Source organism: Pseudopipra pipra, chromosome 16, assembly GCF_036250125.1.
Source record: "Pseudopipra pipra isolate bDixPip1 chromosome 16, bDixPip1.hap1, whole genome shotgun sequence".
In the NCBI taxonomy this organism is placed as follows: domain Eukaryota; kingdom Metazoa; phylum Chordata; class Aves; order Passeriformes; family Pipridae; genus Pseudopipra; species Pseudopipra pipra.
Genome location: NC_087564.1, coordinates 2,328,279 through 2,348,609, shown reverse-complemented (window position 1 = coordinate 2,348,609; position 20,331 = coordinate 2,328,279). Strand labels below are relative to the sequence as shown.

Below are 20,331 nucleotides of genomic sequence, written 5' to 3'. Positions count from 1 at the left end.
CAACTGAGAGAGGAAATACTTCTCTAATAATTACTGGAGGGCTCCACTAAGTCACAGCCATGGACCCAAGGTATGACACGACAGCTGGGTGTCCTCTTTGCAGAATACAATATGGAATTCATACAGTATTACCCAGGAAGAATTGCTCATATGAAGCCTATACAATAGTTTTAATTTTCTTTTTTTATTTATGAAGCTGCTACAATCTTAAGGAGCGAGGTCTGGTTTTCAAAGGAGGTGTGCTTTTCATCTTTTCTGTCAGAAGCTTAAAAGTTGTTTACTTTAGAGGAAAACTGATTATTTGAAGTCTGCTCTCCCATTAGCACCAAAGCACAAGCAAAGCATTTGTCTTTCCAGCTGGACCTGATCGTGCACACACATCCAGGGTAGCTGCACTTTCTCTCCCAGGCAAACCAACAAGCACAGAAGCCTGGAGGTAAAAAATATAATAAAAAAATAAAAATGCAGCTGTGCTCACTGAAGCCTGAGTCAGATCTTTTGGTGTGAAGCCCGTGCTGCTCTTAGATTGCCACTTTATCTACTGGAGGGTACAGCAAGTCCAGGAAAAGATTTGCCAGCTCAAACAGGGAACTGCTGTGAGATCTATCCCAGCAGCTATGCTTTGCTCAAGATAACAAGGTGATTTTGGGAGTTCAGCTGAGGAGCCCAGAACAACATCAGACATCAAGGAAGAGCTCACAGAGGAAAAAAACCCCTCACAGTATTTCAGGAAGACACAGAGTAGTCATTGCAATGTAAATACAAACACTGTGTACTGAGGTGAGGTCAAGCCCTTTTTAGCCCTGAAAGTGCTGGGAAGAGGCTGATCCCAAAAAAGAGGAGCATGAAATACAGACCCTGCCCTGAGAAACCAACCCTTCCAAAGGCTTCCGCTTCGATGTTCCTCTTTTCTGGGAAAAGAAACTTTGAGGACAACATCTTCCTCTAGTCCAAAACAAAGAATGCACTGACCTTCCCAAAGGCTCTTCATCCTCTTTATTATCAGTGGCAGAACACGTGGCCAGAGCAGCGCCTGGACCAGCCCCCGGCAGCTCCTCGTGCTCCCGCGGCTCCGGGAGCACCGCTGGCACTACTGCTCCTGGATGACCCTTTCCAGGGGCAGGATCTCCTCAGGCACTCCATGTGTGTTCAGAGGGACACACAGATCCACGCTGGGCCTGCAGCGGGGCCTCCAAGAGGAACCCCCTGGCTGAAAATGAAAACATCTTCCTTTCCCTTCCTCTACATTTGTTTGTGACCAAATGGACCTGCACATCTCCATATCCCATGTTTTTTATTCCCTCTGTTTCATTCTAATGAGAAGAGGTGGAGTCCACCTTGTAATTACATTTTGGGAACTATTTTTCCTGATAAAAGGTGGGTAAGACCATTGATTTGTGTTAAACCAAGCACAGAGCGGAACCAAGTCTTATGCTGCTTTCAAGAGACAACATAAGGCAGATCCCACAAGAGAGGAGTCAGGCAGTCCAAAGGGAACTTCTGGCCTGAAGACAGGCCTGGACCAGCTCAGAACCACCAGCAGGTCTGACATCAGGACATGCTTCACAAGCAAGGTGATGGTCACAAGGGTCACTCATCAAGATGCACGTTGCCCTCTGCAGATCCTTTCTGCAAACATGTGCCCACAGTCCCACACAGAAAGGTCCTTGATGGTCAGAAAATAAATGTCCCCCTGGCTCCAGCAACCCATATGAGAATTCCCTGCTGTCCTGAGCAGGCTCAGCCCACCCTTTCGCTGAAGAGAAGAGCCACCAACTGCACCAAGTGCAGGAGGGTTTGTGATGAAGTTCTCTGGGTGCATTCTAGAATCTCTCCAACATGAGAAACCACCAAAACATACACTAAGGAAGAGCCCAAGTCCTCATAAAGCAGCTAAAACCTGCCATACCACTTGCAGGAAGGAGATTGATTTCCCTCTCTCAGCCTCTTCCACTGTGCTTGCCCCCCCAGGGATGATGGCAGTGGTCAGAGATCCGAGTCCTCCCTGCTCGTAGCTCTCTCAACATGAAAGCAAGGTTTGAAAGCAACGTTCAAGAGCAGGGTTTGGTGCTTCCCCCTCCCTCTTCTGCTGTGCTTTAGAAAACATGAGGGAAGGGAGAAGACAGAGCCAGGCTCTTCTCCGAGGAGCACTGAGACAGGACCAACACACGGTGAGGACAAGTTACAGCGGGGGAGATGCCTAAAAACCAGCTCTAATTGAACCTCTATTGAGCATGAGTTTGGACAAGACACCTCCAGAGGTCCCTGAACAACCTGGTTATGCAGAGAAAACTACAGGAAAAGTTTGGTTTGCCTCAGGGATCTGCTGCGTGCCTGTTTGGTTTATATTGTCACCGATCCAGCAGAAGAACACATAGGCAGGAGGAAGTTTTCGTCATATTTGACTTAAAAATTCCACTTCATGCCCTAATTTTCACAAAGAAAGGTCATACTAGATGATTTCTTTCAATTCAGGTAAATCTGAGTTCCTGTATGGTTTTCAGTTGAGATTTCAACACTTTTCCTTCAACGTTCTGATTGCTATTTCTTCAGAAACAACAAGTGGATTAGAAATTCCCACTCTGCTCTCTGACTGAGGAATTTCCACCATAACCTCACATGACCTTGGAAAACACTGACCACATATACTGAAGTTGTATTTATGCATTGAAAGCTTCATAAAACCCCTTCTGTGAGATGTTTATGTGGGGCAAGACCTTCTAAATCACTCCTGACCCACGGCGATAAACCAAATTTCGAGTCCAGTGGTTGAAAGGAGAAAGACTCAAGGGGTGAACTGGTTCACCTGACTCAAAGGTTACAGCTGAAAAGTAGCCATCTGAAATGCCAAAGGAGTTATTTTTATCCCTTTTCTCATTTAAATTTAAAGCAGGACAGCAGGAGTGATACAGTGAGGTGCTAATGTTGTTGAACTGCAATGGCAATCAATAGCTTTTCCAGGAAAGGACACGAGCAGAGTTTCACCTCTGCCAGAGGCAGCTTCAGCCACCTCCTGGATACTCAAAACCCAAATTATCTCCAACCCCTTCCTTCTGCCCAATACACTGATTTTTCCTCTCATCACCTAACAGGTCCCGAGCTCTCACACTCTCCACAGCTCTCCCAGTACAAGTTAACGTAACAAATAACAAAAATGCAGCATATTGAATTAACAAAACAACCTGGGAACAGCTCCCCCGGCTCGGGAGCTGCCGGGCAGATTTGATTAGTGCTGCACAGCGAGGCAGAGCGTCCTCACACTGCCGCCCACTTCCCAGTCCAAGAGAACATGAAGCTCTCATCGAGCCTCACACTCCACGTTTCCAGGCTGAAGGAGAGTCCAGACCACAATTTAATGAAAAGTGGTTCTGATTCTCACTCTCCACGTGCCTCTGTAAACTTCCCACCGAGGCCATACATCACAGCCATATTTTACTGGTAAACAACTGAATGTCTGGGTTTAAATTGCTGTCCTTTAGAAACCTGCAAAATTCTTGTGTGTTGTGGGGAAAGGAAAAAACAGAAAGGGAAGGAGAAAATGCAAACACAAAGGGTGAAGCCATGTAAAGCCTTCACGGCCAAATCCTTTAGAATTCCAACTCAATTGGAATATGGCAGCCTCGGAAATGATGCTTCTAAACCACAAACGAGCCAGGGAATGTTTAGTAACCCCAAGCAAAAATCCCCTTGCCTCTGTAGCAGCACAGCTCCAGCCTGAAGCTCTCTATCTATTTATAGACCTGGGGCACATATCACCACAATAGCTGATTGTGCTTTGCAGCTGTTTTGTATATCTAGAAGGGCAGGAAAGAACAGGCTGCACTTTGATCTTGCCCTTTTTTGGAGTAAAAACAACAACAAAAAAAGGGCCATTAGGAAGGACTCAATATTGAGGACTCACAAGGCTCCCAAAGCCACAGCTTACAGGAGGCAAGGAGGACTCCCAGCAGCATCTTCAATTGTTTACTGGGATTATAAATCCAGGCTGCAGACAATATTTATTCTAGAAGCACGCAAACTATTTCACCTTGCAGGAAAACATATGTCAAATCTAATTATAGGAGAATTTACTCCCCAGAGCATCTGTTAAGTGATACACACATAAAATTAAGACTCAACCTGAATGCGACTGCATTATAAATTAGCACTGCAATTAAAGAAATTAAGTATTTGCTCAAGATAACATTGTGTGATAAGAATTAACTATGTACAACCTGTAAGGCAGGTTGGGATTAAAGCTTTATAAATTATACAAATGTATCAGAGCTAGTGCTGCTAAAGGCAGAAATAGGTATTATTCACAAAGTCAAATGAGTGATCCCCAGCTTAGGAAGGGAGCTGCTCCTTCCTGAGCTCCAGATTAGGAAGGATCTATTGGCCACGGTGTGTGTCACTCCAGCATTCAAACAGCTGGATGATGGGCAGTACCATGAGGAGAAATATCTTGGGTTTTTAGCACTAGAAAGGAAATAAGGCAAAAGCAAGCACCCTCCGAGACCTGCCCATACCATATCCAGTCTCCCTGAAGAACATTTCTGATCAATTACTGACAGGATTTACAAACTGCAATAAAATGTAAAATGGGGTAGAAACATCCAGCTTACAGTTAGTACCTAAATGAACTTGAGTAACTCATTTCCAAACAGCCACACGGACTGATGAACGTGTTTATGTTTAAAAGACAGCGACTGAGTGTGTAGAAGGGGTTTTAAAAAATAAAAGCACCATTGGAGAGACACAGAAGGTAAAAAGAGTTTGTGGTGAGTCCAGTAGTGGGCTAGGAGGAGTGAAAGGCTGAGGGAATTGGGAGTGCTCAGCCTGGAGAACAAAAGCTCAGGGATGTCCTAAGTGTGGCCTTCCAGACCTGAAAGGAGACAACAGAAAAGATGGAGAGAGGCTGTTTACAGGGGTGACAGGGAAAAGGGGCTTCCCACTGACACAGGGCAGGGTTAGAGATGGAATACTGGGAAGGAATTCTTGGCTGGGAGGGTGGGGAGGCCCTGGCACAGGTTGCCCAGAGAAGCTGTGGCTGCCCCATCCCTGGAAGTGTCCAAGGCCAGGTTGGACGGGGTTTGGAGCAACCTGGGATGGTGGAAGGTGTCCCTGCCCATGGCAGGGGGTGGAATGAGATGAGCTTTAAGGTCCCTCCATCCCAAACCATCCCGGGACTCTGTGATTATCCCCCCCAGTGAGCCTGGGTACCTCCCTGCTGCACAAGGGGCTGCAGGGTAACCCTGCACTTCCACATTTCCCAAATGTTGATTCAGGAATGTCAGGGAGAGCAAATAAACAAATTATAGAATTAGGGAGATGGAAAAGTAGCAGTGGGCTGCAAGAACTGCAGCTGATCAAATGGAGGAGAGAACAGATTTAAGAGGAAAGTTGGCAATATCAGCCTTTCCTTAAGTGCTAAATGGCCTCCTAATTATCTGTATGGCACCACCAGCACAGCACATTTGATCATTCAAAACAAAGCTTTTAGACTGTTAAACACTTAAGATAGGACATTGAATAGTACTTTGTAAAACCTCATTTTGAAAGAAAATATTTAGGCATATTCCCTATTCTGAACACCAATTTATCTCTGTTGTGTCCTGTATCTCTCTATCTTGTTTATTTAAACTAAAATTCACAGGGATGGAGAATTAATTATTTCATTTTTAGAACACTTGAGAGAATGTTCTTGATTTTCATTAGCACTATTTTATAATTATCTATTACTTTAGGAACTAATATATAATTAATAACTTACTAAATAAATTATTTATACTGAGGCAATAATAAAAATGTTACTACACCACCCTGAGCAGGGGCATCAGAGTTGAAGAGGAACTATTTATTGCTAAGTATATATAACAATATTTCACATAGATTACAAAATCCAATAAATTAAATAAAACTCATCAAGAGAAAGCATGAGCTCACAAAGACACCAGGAGCATCTGAGAGACTGTGAAAATGAACATTTATAACCAGAGATATCACTGACAAAGTTATTAACCTGGTCCAAGCAACATTTCAGAAAAGTGAGGAATATCCTGAAAGGCTTCAATGTATTCACATCCTGCAGGGCAATCCAAGACTGAATTCTTACATTTCAAACTCAATATTTTAAGAGCTGGAAAAGCTGAAATTCAGAAAGATCTCTCACATTATTCCCTTTTACAAAATTTGAAGTAAAAGCATGTTTTACACACAAAACATAACCTTTCCAAAGCAGATTTGGCTCCAAACACCAGTGGAATTCCACATAGGTGTTACCACAATAACTCTTTCCAATCCAGGGATGCCTTCCTATAACGTTATTGCTACAGTAAAACATGTTAAACATTAAGTTTAAAAGTCAAGTTGGCTGGGCCTGAGCTAAACTTTAGCTCTGAGTAGTTCACAGCTGTTGTGCAATGTCACAGCACTAAAAGCCTCCATCGCACCGCGTTTGTGCCCACGTGGAAGCCACTCGGCCCTCCTGACACAGAGAGGGGGCAGGAAAGCTTGGGAATTACTGCTGCACCCCACAACTGTGCTGGAACAACACTCGGGCTCTTCCCTAAGTCCTCAAGAATGGGAATTCCAGAGGAGAGTCCCTCGAGGGAGGGACAAGGTACTTTAGGGCGCGAGCTACGATAAATACCCCGCTCTTGCAAAACACAAGTGCTAAAGATCAAGTTCCAAAGAGAAAGAGAAAAACTAAACTCCACTTGTCTGGGGAGAGGCCTGAGATGAGAAAAGTTAATTCCCAGTATCTGTGAGGGGCAGCACACCCATTCCCCCGAGCAGCTTCCCCAGGGAGTGGTGCTTACACCGGAGCCAGGATGAAGCCCAGGACCTGGAGCTGACTCAGCACTGGCATTTGATGAAGCCAGCCCCCACTGCCCGACCATATTCCTCATTTTTTGATTAGACAACACCAAATCCAGACTGGAATATATGGATAAACCTCTGAGAACAATAAACTTCACTGCCCATCAATTTGTGCTCGTTGCCGAGCTGCTCGGCCCTTCCCTGGGAACGAGTGACAAACACGTACGGGATCGTGTCACAGACGTACTTGTGACCACTCTGAGATCCACTTTCCAAAACAGAAATGCAACTTTCAGAAAACATATTTTAACGAGCCCTGGTGCACACTAACAGAGCCCTGGAAATAGTTTTACAATTGAAACATTACACACAGTAACCGCTATTTATACTTCAATATGTCAGCCTTAAATATTTACTTTTCCACTCACTTGGTTTACATGGTGTGCCAGCAGAGCACTTTCTTGCATCATTTAAAGAGCTTATAGAAATTTCAAATTATCAGAGCAATAAGGAAGATATCATAAAATAATTCAAACTAAATGATGAGGCAAAACGTATTTGCTACTTTTTAATGCGAAATTTAATTTCATGCAAAGATGCACGATTTTTACCAATAATTAGACACTTTGCATTATTGGTCCTGATTAAAAAAAGGACTTTTTTCTTAAAAAGGTTTTTAAAAAAACTGTTTTGAACTTTAAATCTCTAACCAGGCTTGCATCCCTGCATGGAGACCACTCATCAGCTGGCAGCATTACATTATTCCCCTGCCCCAGGGGCTCTGAGAAGCCAAGGAGCGAGTTCAAAGTAAATGTTTAGAGGCTGAGCTGCACATCACACGGCTGTACCAGCAGTTACTGGACATTTTTCCCAGAAAGCAAACGGGCTGGGCAGCTGTATTTTGACAAGAAATGTTGTTTCCTTTTATGGCCCACAGTTGGTGGTTGTGGTCTGTGGGGGGAAGGCAGCGGGAAGCACCACGTGCTTCATCCCATGGCACTGCTATCCCGGGCAAGCTGTTCTTCCCATAGTCACCCTGATGATTCCCTTCCTAGCCCTCACTTACTTAAGTGCAGAAGACATGCTCCAGATAGGATATTGTGTTATTTACTTTCCATTTTGGTCTATCTTAAGTCCCATAAACCCAGAGTTTAAACAAATTCCTTGGATTGAAAAACGTTTACGGGCGCTTCCGAGCCCACCGGATTTGGGCTCATCTCCTACAAAGGAACCAAGACAGGGCTCAGCTACTCTGCCACCTGCTTTTCCATTTGTATATCTAAATTTTTGTGTCATTAGAACCAGCTAAAAGGGGTTTTGAAGAATGAATGGCCTGGAGATTCCACACTGAGATTGCACAACGTCCCCGATCGCAGCCCATATAAAATTAAAGGGATGACTGTGACCGTTTCCAATCAAGTTTTTGGCCGTTTCTTTGGGAATTCTGTCCTGATGGGCACATGAACTGAACAACTGCAAGGAAGAAAATAAGAGAGCCGAGGATGTGGGAAACCTCTGCAGCAGATGAGCTGCAGACAGACAAGGAGCACCTGCCCAGGAGCAGACAGATCTGCCGAGCAGGTTTCCAAACCTACCCTGGTTACTCACTCCCACCACTTCATTTACTCCCTTTGCTTCAGCTTTTCACTCCTTCAGTTGAACCAAACACTGAACCAGCCCTTTCTTGTGGCTTTAATCTCAGAGTGGAAACCTGGAATAAAGGACTGGGAGGAAGGAAAGGGGAATGGGGAAAAGTAAGAAGCTGGAGGCATGGAAGGAAAATATTTCTGTAAGGAAGATAAAACAAGGTTTCCAAGTGGCAATCGGAAATTCAACAGTTCTAATAGACAGGGAGGAGGAAAGGTCAAGAAATCATGGCTGAACACTGCCTGCACCACACTGCAAACAGCAAAGCCTCGTTACCTCCCTGACTTAAAAGTCCTTATCTGACTTCTGCCCTTCCCTAAAACAAAGCAAAACTGACATTTTGTATGAAGGCAAACTCCAAGCAGCACTTCACAACCACTGCACCAGCAGAAAGCACCAGCCTCTTAAACTGGATGCACTTTCCCTTGTGGTTCCTTAATTTAATTTGAATAAGAGTTACACTAAGGAGAGGGGAGGGGGAGAAGCAGTGAAGAAAGTGGGGAAACCCAAGTGCAAGCGAGCAGCAGGAAGGCAGGGATACAGCCTGAGGAGCAGTGACAGCAAGCCTGGAGGTGGCTTTGTAGGGATGTAGGTTTGCTGGGCAGTTATTTGCACAAGCTTTACGGGCATGGGAAAACTGCAAACGTTGTCAGGAAACACCTAACCTCCTGTAATGGAAAATCCTGTGGAGAAACACATCCTGGCCACCGCCAGCGCTGGCTGAGCCCCAGCCCGGTAGGGATTCTCTTGTCCTCCAGCAAACAACATCCAGCTCCAGCAATTCTGAAAAAACTGAGTTTGGAAAGTGGATGGAGAAATTAAAAAACTCATCTTCTTTCCGTCAAAAGCACTGGCACAGGTTGCCCAGAGAAGCTGTGGCTGCCCCAGCCCTGGAAGTGTCCAAGGGCAGGTTGGATGGGGCTTGGAGCAGCCTGGGCTGGTGGACGGGGGTGGAACGAGATGGGCTTTAAGGTCCCTTCCAACCCAAACCATCCTGTGACTCCAGGATTCTGTGAGAAGGCAGGATTTAGATTACTGGAGTAAATCTCAGGTCTACCCCAGCTGCATTGATCCCACTGGAGAAACAGGCCAGCAGTTCTCCCTGCTGGGGGGTCAAAGGCTGGGCTCGATGATGTCTGAGGTCTTTCCCAACCACGTTGATCCCGTGTGTGATTCTGTGATGCTTGGGAATGTCCTGCATTGCACCAAGTAAGGGCTTCAAACTGCTCAACACAGCTCATTTCCTCATTAAACAGCCTCACTGACATGAGTGAAATATATTTATACTTTGCCTTTTTTCCCCAATCCAAGCTTAGAACTCTGTTTCCACAACCTGTCGATGCAGAGATCAAAATGAGTGAGGGACACAGCTCTCAGTGAAATTTTAAATTGCAAATTAAAGGCAAGGCATAGGCTGGAGAAGCTCAGGGCTTGTGGAAGTTCAGTGTTGTAGAAACTGTTTGAATTGTAAGGAGGTTATAATGGGAAATTTAAATAATTCGATCTGGCACTGTTACATCAGACTTGAACAAAACCAAATAAAAGACTCGAGTTTCAAACTCTCAGAGAGAACAAACTACTGAGGGAACTGGATACAAACATACACTGGCAGCCTTTCTAATAAACACAGCCCTGTGTGATTTAATAAGAAAATCAAAGAGATATAAAAATTAATAAAACAGATGCAAAAAATCCTTGGGTAAGAGCCCTCACAAAAATTAATCTAAAAAATACAATCCCCTAAAACTTGCTGAGACCCTTAAAAATTAGTACTTGAAGGCAATGAACTTCCCAATTAGGAAAAGAAACACAATTGATTAAAAAAAAAAAACCCCACAACAAAACAACACCATCCCAAATCCAAAAACCAAATAAAACCACCAAAAAAAAAAAAAAGCACCACAAAAACCCAAACTATGGAGGGGGAGGGAAGACAGTCTCAAGTTTTCAGTACCTAAAAACAGCCCTTGAGGTGCTCCTCCCCGAGGATATTTTGATCTTTGTCACATGGCTTTTTCTAAGGTATTTTTATTTAGTCTCCCTGTAGATAAGTGCAAGGAGAGAGCTGCTAACACGGTGCTAAATTAATGATTTGATGGCTGACCTCGTGGCTCAGAGAGGCATTAAGTCTGAAATATTATCAATAAAACCATCAGGGCTCAGCGACCTCAGAGAACATTCTCACATTCACAGACTGTTTCCATCACTTGCCACCTCTGTCTCAATCAAGAAAAATCAAGTTTATTTTCTTATTATTTGATATTTACCTGCTTATTGATAAGCCCATACAATTGTACAGGTAGATAAGAAAAGAATTCAAACAAGAAGAGAAAATATTTGAGAATGTCTCATGGTACACAAGTGTTCTTGTTTACTCAAGGAGGAAATGGTTCTTTTACTCCTGTGGCTCGTATTTTCACCCAAATCACCTATTTTTTTGCTTTCATCTTGCCACATGCAACATAAATGTGGAAAACACACAGAAAGAACAGCTCACACAACAACCTTTCTAAACAGCTGTGTCTGGTTCCTGCAAGTTTACACAGCAGGAGCGAGGTATCCAGTTAAACAGACTTGGGAATGTTATGGCAGGGCCTGCAAAGCAGGGCGGAATAAATTCCAACAACAAACACATCCGTAATCACAAAAACTTATCACACCAGTGTACCCACAACAAAAGCAGCTCCAGAGCAGGAAGCAGCAGCGCTGGGAAGCGAGGCCAGGCTCGCTGCTCTGGGGCTGGATTCGCCCAAAGAAACCCGGACAAGCACGGCAAGAGAAGACACAACAGGCAGATGTGCTCCTGTGTGGAACACTGGCCTGGGTGGCACACCTGCCTGCCAGGGAGCTGGGAAAGACACACACACCTTCTGTCTTGGCTGCAGCATCCAAAGGTTTTCACATCAAAAGCAAACCACCCCCCCCAATGTATTTTTTTCAGTTCTGAACTCACTGAATGGATGTATTTATTTACAGACTTACACATGTGCATTTAACAGGTAAAAATTAGTATCATTAGGGGTTGGATTTTTACCAATGTGAAAAGTTTTGGCAATGAGAAGCAGAGACAGGGAGAGAGGGGGGAGAGGGACACCAGCCCTCTGAAGGCCCTTGCTCTGCCCAGCTGTCCTCAGGGGGTAGGACAAGTGCTCAAGCATCTGCTGAACACCACATTTCCCTGCCAGAAATGGGTTCCACGATACCAACGGGCATCTGCACCCTGTGTGGGCAAACCTGCACCTGTGTACCCCTGTGCTCCTTAGGGAACACAGCCCTGGGATGGGCCACCAACACTGCTGCATGCTGAACTTCCATGGAAAGGAAAGGCACAGCTCCAGCATCACAGCACTGCTCCATGGAGCTCCTGAGGGTAACAAACACCATCTCTACCCACTTCAACTGGAGCAATCCTCTTTCAACAACTTCAGTAAACCAGCCACAGCTCTATGCCAAATTATTCCAATTATTCAAAAAGAAGATTAAGATTCCTGCAATGCCATCCTGCTGAAACACTGCAGTGTTATTTGCAGCTGAGCTGTCAGGGAGCAATCCATGGCCACACCCAGCTGTCCCTACCCCTGGGATGGGGGAGTTCCCTGCCCACAAGTGACAAATGCTGAAGCTCCAAGGGATGTTGGCTGGTCCAGACCTCACCTGCTCCAAGGCCAGACTCCCACAGGTGTTCCCATAGAGCTCCTTAACTCCTGCTGGAGGTGTTGGTGCTCCCCACACATTTGGTTCACATCTTTTTAGATGACGTTTCTTCTATTATTGAAACAAGTGACGAGATTTAAGGACCAGACAAAGAAACATTCCACAAAAAGCGCTTCACAGCAGCTTCCTGCAGATTTCAGCTTCTTGTAATCTCTTCCCTCCCACTGTCACCCAACGTCCCTTTGATTTCCACTTCCCCACTGCCTCCCAGTTTTTCCAAATACCAGCACGAAATTCCTCTCTAATTTACTTCTTGAAGATACAAGCTAATGGGCAATTAAAAATACAAAAGAGAATTTAGGAATAACTGTTTTCTTTTAACAGCTTCCATCCCATTAAAATATTTTGCTGTTATAATGCCTACAGGGATTATCTCCAGTTGCAAGAGAACAAAGAAAATAAACACTGAAAAATTATCTAAATAAGCCACAATATTTTGAGAAAAGTTACCATCGTGCTGTTGGACCTTGGAAACTTGCATCAAAATATGTGAGATATTGCTCAGAAGTCAGCTTTGCTCTTCAGTTCTATGGCTAGAAACCATAATAATACCAATGTCTGCAAGTACTGCCTTTTCTTTTTTACATCAGCAAATTGCATTGGTAACACTATTACAGCTCCCAGGGCAAAGTCCACCACTGCCTCCACTTGTTTATGCTTTCAAACTATCAGCAAACAAATATTAAAGTAAATAAAAAGGGGGGAATAAACTACAGCATTAACATATGATCACCTACATGGAACTGTAAATAAAAATACAGAGTCATTTTTAATGGGGGGAACAACAACTACTGCTAAGTTTGTTTATAAAGGAGTCTGGTTCTCTTCCAAGTTTCACGTTCCAGCCTGAAAATAACTTCTTAAAACAGCTGTCAGGTTTTTTTGGGAGGAGGGAGAATGATCTACCAGCAAATACGACCTTTCTTCAGAGCACACAAGTTATCCTGGGTAGTGGCTTGGGCTTACTGAGAAAATTCAACTCCCTCTGGGGCTCCTAAAATCTGCAATCAAGAAGGAAAAAAAAGAGCATCCGGAAAAAAAAAAACTAACCTTCATGGAGAGCTCACGAAATAGAGACACCACTGTCTCCATGCTCTGAGACCATGGGAATTAATCATCTCCCACCAGGCCAAAAATCAATTTTCCTTTCACTTCAGTTCTTCTAAACTCCCAGTTTCTCCACACGTGGGGACACGTTCACAACAGAAGCACTCACTTAGCCAGCTGTGGTGAGCAGCCTCTGCATCCAAACAGTCAAATATCAGCTGGATATATTTACTGAGTCAACCACTTCTACACCTGGCACAGGTAGAGGCTCTTCCACCTTTTAAAAGTCTTCGAATTTACTTTGGGGAGTGCAAAATAAGAAAAAGCATCTTAGATTTACTGCTGCTGCTGCAGTATGGTCTTTCCATCTCCAGCATCCAAAAAGCTCAGTTCTGGTAAATGAAGCAGCACAAATCACCCCAGATGTGAAGCAGCAGCAGCAAACTTCAGATCGTTAAAGAATCACTTCCTTCCAAAAAAATGTCACTTAAATCCCCCCTCTCTCTTCTAGAACAAACATAACATTGCATAAGAAAGGTAAATCATTATCTGTTTTGTATTAAAGAAAAAAAAAAACTTACTGAAAAATATTGTTTCTAATGCTGCTGTGCTGACCCTGCCATCCTTCATCCTGTTTTTGGAACGACAGTGCCTGGTATCCCCACAGTCCCCCTTCTCATTCTAACATTTGAGTGCAGATTTAACTTTTTTAAGACTGCAAATTATTTTATGAAGGCCACAGTAAAAAGTGCAATTCTCCCATGTATGTCCCCTTATTTCAACATGGGGTGAAAAATGCCACAGGCAGAAAACGTGGAACTGTGATGGGATATGAGAAAGGATTCCCATCTCAGCACAAAAAGAGCATCTGCAGAAAACAGTGACCAAGCCAGACACCGTGTCCCATGGAACAATAATACTATTTTTATCTGCTCATATTTAGTCTATTTAACTCTCCTCCAGCAGCAAGCACCTGGATTTCTGGAGAAACCTCAAAATCAGCGTTTTGGGAATCACTGTCACCAAAACATTTAGCACCGTTTCTTATCAATAAATGAGCTCATGCCCCTGCCTCAGCACAGACCAGCACTTCATATCCCTTATCTGACCACAAAGACAATTTAGAAGTGAACACATGTGTGACTTCTTGGGATTTAACCCCGGTGTCAGGAACCCCACAGCAGAACGTAGAGCAGAAATCTCAGTTCCAGCAGGGCAATGCTTCGTCGTCACCTCTTCAGGATGTGTCTGGTAAAGCTTCACATTAAAAAAACCTCACATTAGCAACTGTCAAACTCCACAGAGCAGGAAACTGAAGTCAGGTATTCCTGAGGTTTGTTAGAGGAGGCAGGAACACCACAAAACACAAACACCGAGATGCCCCTGACAACATCTCGAACTGGAGTGTGACTGGGGAGCACCCTCCTCCTCTGGCAGTTATTGAATGGGCACGGCCAAAAAATGATACATTCAGACAGTCAAATATCTAGACAAAGGTTTTTTAGGAATGGGCTCCGCAGGTAAAAATCAGGAGTTTATTATAAATTAGGAAAATAAAAGGACTCTAGAGTTTTCAAACCAGGCACTCAATTCACTCTCACCTCAGTACCCACGTACAGGTAACACACCTTTAATGCACACAAGTTACTCAAATGCCTGCTGATCTTTCCAGTCCCTGTACTGTGCCCATGGGGTAGATTTTTATCGCCTGACAAGGGAGAGAGTAAATACTAGAGAGTAAAATTTCATCCCCCGTTTGTTACAGGTCAACTATATATTACTAAAGGAATATCTAAATGTGTACAGATCAAGACATTTATTTTAGGCTTTCTTGAAAGCAAAAGGGTTTTTTCTTCAATTTAGGGGACAGGGCAAAGTCACATCAGGAAATAAAAAAAAAAAAGGTCAGAAAATGAGAACTATTCCTTTGTCCTGCAAGGTTCTAACAGGCTCAGCCCCACTGGCTCTCAGCACCTGACAAGCCCAGGTAGCAGCACAGGCTGATTAATTAATTCAATACTGCTTCTTGTCCAAGAAGTGCCTCAGTAAATGAAGATCAAAGGATGAACCCTTTCAACGACCATGTGATACCAGCTACATTTCACTGGTTCATTTTCCATAAGATTGTCCTCCAGTAGTCACTGCAGCAGAGCTGTAATTTTATATATGCACTGGAAGGACAATAAAAACTCTCATAAATACTGCTGGCCATCCTTCTTCTGACTCCAGAGGCTGTGTTTACAGCTGGAACTCCGTGTTCATTGCCCACAGAAGCTGTGGCTGCCCCATCCCTGGAAGTGTCCAAGGCCAGGTTGGATGGGGCTTGGAACAACCTGGGCTAGTAGGAGCTGTCCCTGCCCATGGCAGGGCAGTGGGATGGGTTGAGCTTTAAGGTCCTTTCCAACCCAAACCATGCCATGATTCTCTGATTTTATACTGAATCACCTAAAACCAGCAGCAAACACTTTGAGAACACCATTTTGCTTTACTTGTATTCGTGAAAGTCATTGGCTGCTTTTAAAGTTGTCTTATTTAGATAAGCTATAGGCAGGCTCAGTGTAAATTAAATGCAGATCCTGAATGGAGTGTTATGTATTTTCCTCACCCAGGCTGTTGTGTTACCATAATGTCCCAAAGACCACATTTAACACACACACAATCACGTTATTTCCACAAATCAATAATTCTGCTGTTAAAACCAACTGGCTCTTCTTTAAAATTACACAATCATAAACGCAAACTTTTAACAAGTGCCATTTGAATTCAGAGGATTTAGTGTTTAAAAAGCTGCCCCAAACACTGGTGGGTCATGGTCCAACTCCTGAGCTTACTAAGCAGTGCAAGAATTACCAAATCCTTTGCTCCAAAAGGGTTAGATAAATAACACACCGTCAGCATAATCCAACTGCAAAGCCTGGTCTGTAACAGCAGCAGCAGAACTCACACTAATTTATGATCATGCTGGCTGCACACTTGGTTATGGCTGATATTAGGTTCATATAACTCAAATCATAATCTAAATCCCAAAATACATCTGTAATACAGTTTATTCAAATGGTTTGCAAATACGCTGCTTCAAAGAAGCACTGGTGAGGGTGGAAGCCGAGCAGGCAAATATCCTAACTTGGAAAAACAAAATCTTAATCTGAATTTTAAGGCAACTTCCAACTTTGTCACCTCCTGAAATCTTGGAAAGAATTAAATGCATAACAGATGTACTCCATTTTAAATATAGTCACATCACGCACGCGTTTTTTTAGAAAACACTGTGCCTGCTCAAAAAATGCCTTCCCGTATGGGCTGATTCACTGTCAGCACCCAATCACGGACACAAGATCAGCACTGACTCCGGCACAGCAAAGAGCCACGGCCAAACTGCCTCTGTCCCTGAGCAGGGATAAGCAACACAGCACAGTGGTCATCCCAGAGCTTGGGCAGGGCTGGGGAAACAGCACCTTCCTCTCGGTGTCCTGAACCCTCACATTTAAAAAGCCCGGCATCCTGGATGGCCTGAAGCTCCCAGCTCCTGTTACCAACAGGCTGGTTTCATGATGCTCCCCATTAAATGCAGAGAGCTGAGCAGAACGTTTATTCAGAAGTGCCACCCAGCTGATGAACATGTAGCCATTCGTGCTGCAAGAATTAAACACGGTTTCCAAGCCGAATAAACACGGTTCAAGCATCTGATTATGGAGAAGTAACAGCCTGCAACGACAACTCAGAGTATCTTCACATAAAAAGTATCCTGAGAATGCACATAGTTACTGAAATGCTCTACATACACACATGTATATGGGGGAAAAGAGACTATTTACAAGGGCATGGAGTGACAGGACAAGGGGCAATGGCTTCAAACTGCCCGAGGGCAGGGTTAGATGGGATATTGGGAAGGAATTCTTGGCTGGGAGGGTGGTAAAGCCCTGGCACAGGTTGCCCAGAGTATCTGTGGCTGCCCCATCCCTGGAAGTGTCCAAGGCCAGGTTGGACAGGGCTTGGAGCAACCTGGGACAGTGGAAGGTGTCCCTGCCCATGGCAGGGGGTGGAATGAGATGAGCTTTGAGGTCCCTTCCCACCCAAAGCATTCCATGATTTTATGGCTGAGCAGTTGGGGATGTCAGCAGGACACACCGGAGTTGCTGGGAAGGGTCAGTGGCTGAGCTGAGCTCCTGCCAGTTCAGAGGGGTTTTGTGGTGTAAAATCCCATCTCCCGACTCAGCAGGTGAGAGAGCTGTGTTGGGGAGGAGGAAGAGGTTTGTGTGAATTCCCTGTACAAGAGTGAGTCTGATAAAGCGAGAATGGGGTGGAATGGGATGAGCTTTGAGGCCCCTCCCAACTCAAACCACTCCATGATTCTATGAACACAACAGCTTTATGTAACCAAGATTTTTGGACTTATTTGTGGAAAACTATTGCCAAATATCAAATTAAAGTACCTGACACAGGTAAGAAAATGTGACTTCAGTGAAGACTAGCAGACCTTTGTTTACCCCTGTATCCACAGCAAATTCCAGTAGCAGCAAGGTTTCATAACCAAAGACGTATATGTGACTTTAACATCCTCAGCAGAAAAATTCAGTTACTGATCGTTATGGATTCCAGAACCTCGGGTGAGGCACGGGGTGTGTGTGCCTCTCTTAAACGGTTTATTGGAATTATGAAACAACTCACAATAAATTTTCTCATCCTCACGTGGTATTTTTAAGAATGCTCTCTGGTTCTAGTTGATGCCACATTGCCAAGCAGCAACTAAAACATCAAATATGATTCATATTGTCTCATCAGTGCCTTATAGGTACATGACAGAGAATCTCTTTCATAACCTGTATCTTAGTAGCAAGATCAGTCCCAAATAGGGAGTCAGCCAGAGCCAAACAAGTTCCTGGAATCATGGAATGGTTTGGGTTGGAAGGGACCTTAAAGCTCATCTCATTCCACCCCCTGCCATGGGCAGGGACACCTTCCACTAGCCCAGGTTGCTCCAAGCCCTGTCCAGCCTGGCCTTGGACACTTCCAGGGATGGGACAGCCACAGATACTCTGGGCAACCTGTGCCAGGGCCTCACCACCCTCATGGACAAGAATTCCTGCCCAATATCCCATCTAACCCTGCCCTCAGTCAGTTTGAAGCCATTCCCTCTTGTCCTGTCACTCCAGGCCCTTATAAATAGTCTCTCTTCATCTTTCCTGCAGGGTCCCCTCAGGTACTGGAAGGCTACAATTAGGTCACCCCAAAGCCTTCTCTTGTCCAGGCTGAACAATCCCAATTCCCCCAAGCCTTTCCTTGCAGGAGAGATGCTCCATCCCTCTAATCATCTTGGTGGCCTCCTCTGAACTCGCTCCAAATAAGAACCAAGTTTCAAACACTGGAAATAGGTGGGAAAGGTTACAAAAGCCTTGGATCACAGCCTGATTATCTCCTGGTACAGTCACTGCACCAGGGGGTGTGACACAGCAGAGCCTCCATCTCCCTCCTGGAATCCTGGGGCTGTTTCTGAGCGCAGGCCCAACACAGACCTCCTGGAAACAGGGACAGCATCACACTGTCCAAACAAAGGCAATTCAGAGCTGGTGTTGTACCTGGTCCCCTTGCAAACATGCCCTCACAGGAACATTTCCTCATCACATCCTGCCTGTGACACTGCTCCTGTCAGGCCCTGAGCACTTCCCAAAGATTTATCTGCTGGCCGTTCGTCCAAGTCGGTCAGAGGTGAGAGACACTCAGCACCTACAGGACGGACTTCACGTGTTCCTTCAACACGAGTTAAGGAAGGCAAGAACCTGATTCCAAGAACTACTGGGAACAGCTATGGAAAAGCTTCCCAGAAGGGTCTCCTGAAAACGGCACACCAAAAATTAACATCTATCCCATCTATCAGGCACATGCATCTAAGTCAAACACCAAAGTTGCACACTTAAAAACAGAAAGGATTCCATTTCTGACTCAAACATCCTTATTTATCCAATGAACATAAAGAATTAATATCAGAAGCAGAAGTTTTCCTGCATTTCCTGTGGGCTGAGTCAATGTTTCATAGCATGTTTTATTTCAACTGCAGACTTTTTTTTTTTTTGTGGGGTAGAGTGTTTCTTGTAGGGTGCTTTTTTTCTTTTGCTTATTGTGCAGTTAAACACAGTCAAGCCAACTATCACCATTTTGGCCCTTAAAACATAATTAATTGTTAATATTGGTAGCATTGTTTATCCATAGCTTTGCTTTCCACTTTTCCCTCTTCTCTCTGCTTAGAGGAAAGAAAAGAATTTTCCTATCAAGGCCTACAAATTAATAACACTAGAAGGAAATTAAGTCTTTATAAACAGAAACAGCTGCATTTGGATGCTTTGGGACTCTCTTTGTGCATGGCCCCTCTGCCCCCCTTCCAGTGGCAGGACCTCTGGTTTAAGGAATCATGTGCCCAGCAGGAGCTCTGGGAATTCCAGCCCATGACGACATCCACACAAACAGATCTGAATTAACTTCAGCTGAAGGGGGAAAAAAAAAAAAAATCAAAAGGAAGCAAATTGCTCTTTCACTTGTAGATCATCAAGATGTTACTTTTCCTTTGTCTGCATGTTCCTGTGCATGTCAAGCAACAGGCAGAAGGAAAGATCCCATCACCAGGCTTGTGGACTTTATTCTGCCAGTTCCTCTGCACTGTGCCAATTTTGGAGATTTTATAAACAATGCTATTTTATGACAATAACGTGATTTCTAAATTTACCAAGTCATGTTGCAGAGAACAGTTTTAGACGTGCAACAAGAGGAACAGCAAGTGCTATCAGTGAAATAAAGACTTGCAATATACTCGTTATTTATATGTTTTGCCAAGAATTCCCACAGTAAGTTACTGTAACAACTACAAACCCAAAAAATTTACAGACAGGCAGTTGTGAGGGACATTTTGATCCTCGGGGATGCAGGCTGAAGAAATACATCTAGAACGTTTAGTCCTTTCACAAAGAAACTTCAGAGCCACGAAAAAACACCAATCCCCAAAGCCATATATCTCGTAGGCTTATTGCTCAAGGTTAAACGTTTTTGGGAGGGGGGAATGAAAGAAAGTATTAATTTGATGAAAACAATTTGGCTTGTAAGGGCAGTACAGACCTCTGGGGCAGCCCAATC

At 44.2% G+C, this 20,331-nt stretch overlaps 1 protein-coding gene across 2 annotated transcripts in view; it reads right to left on the bottom strand.

The window, feature by feature from the left end:
* The window catches only part of ADCY9 (adenylate cyclase 9), an 86,030-nt gene that overhangs the window by 56,771 nt on the left and 8,928 nt on the right, over positions 1 to 20,331 (bottom strand). The gene's annotated exons all lie outside the window — the stretch shown is intronic.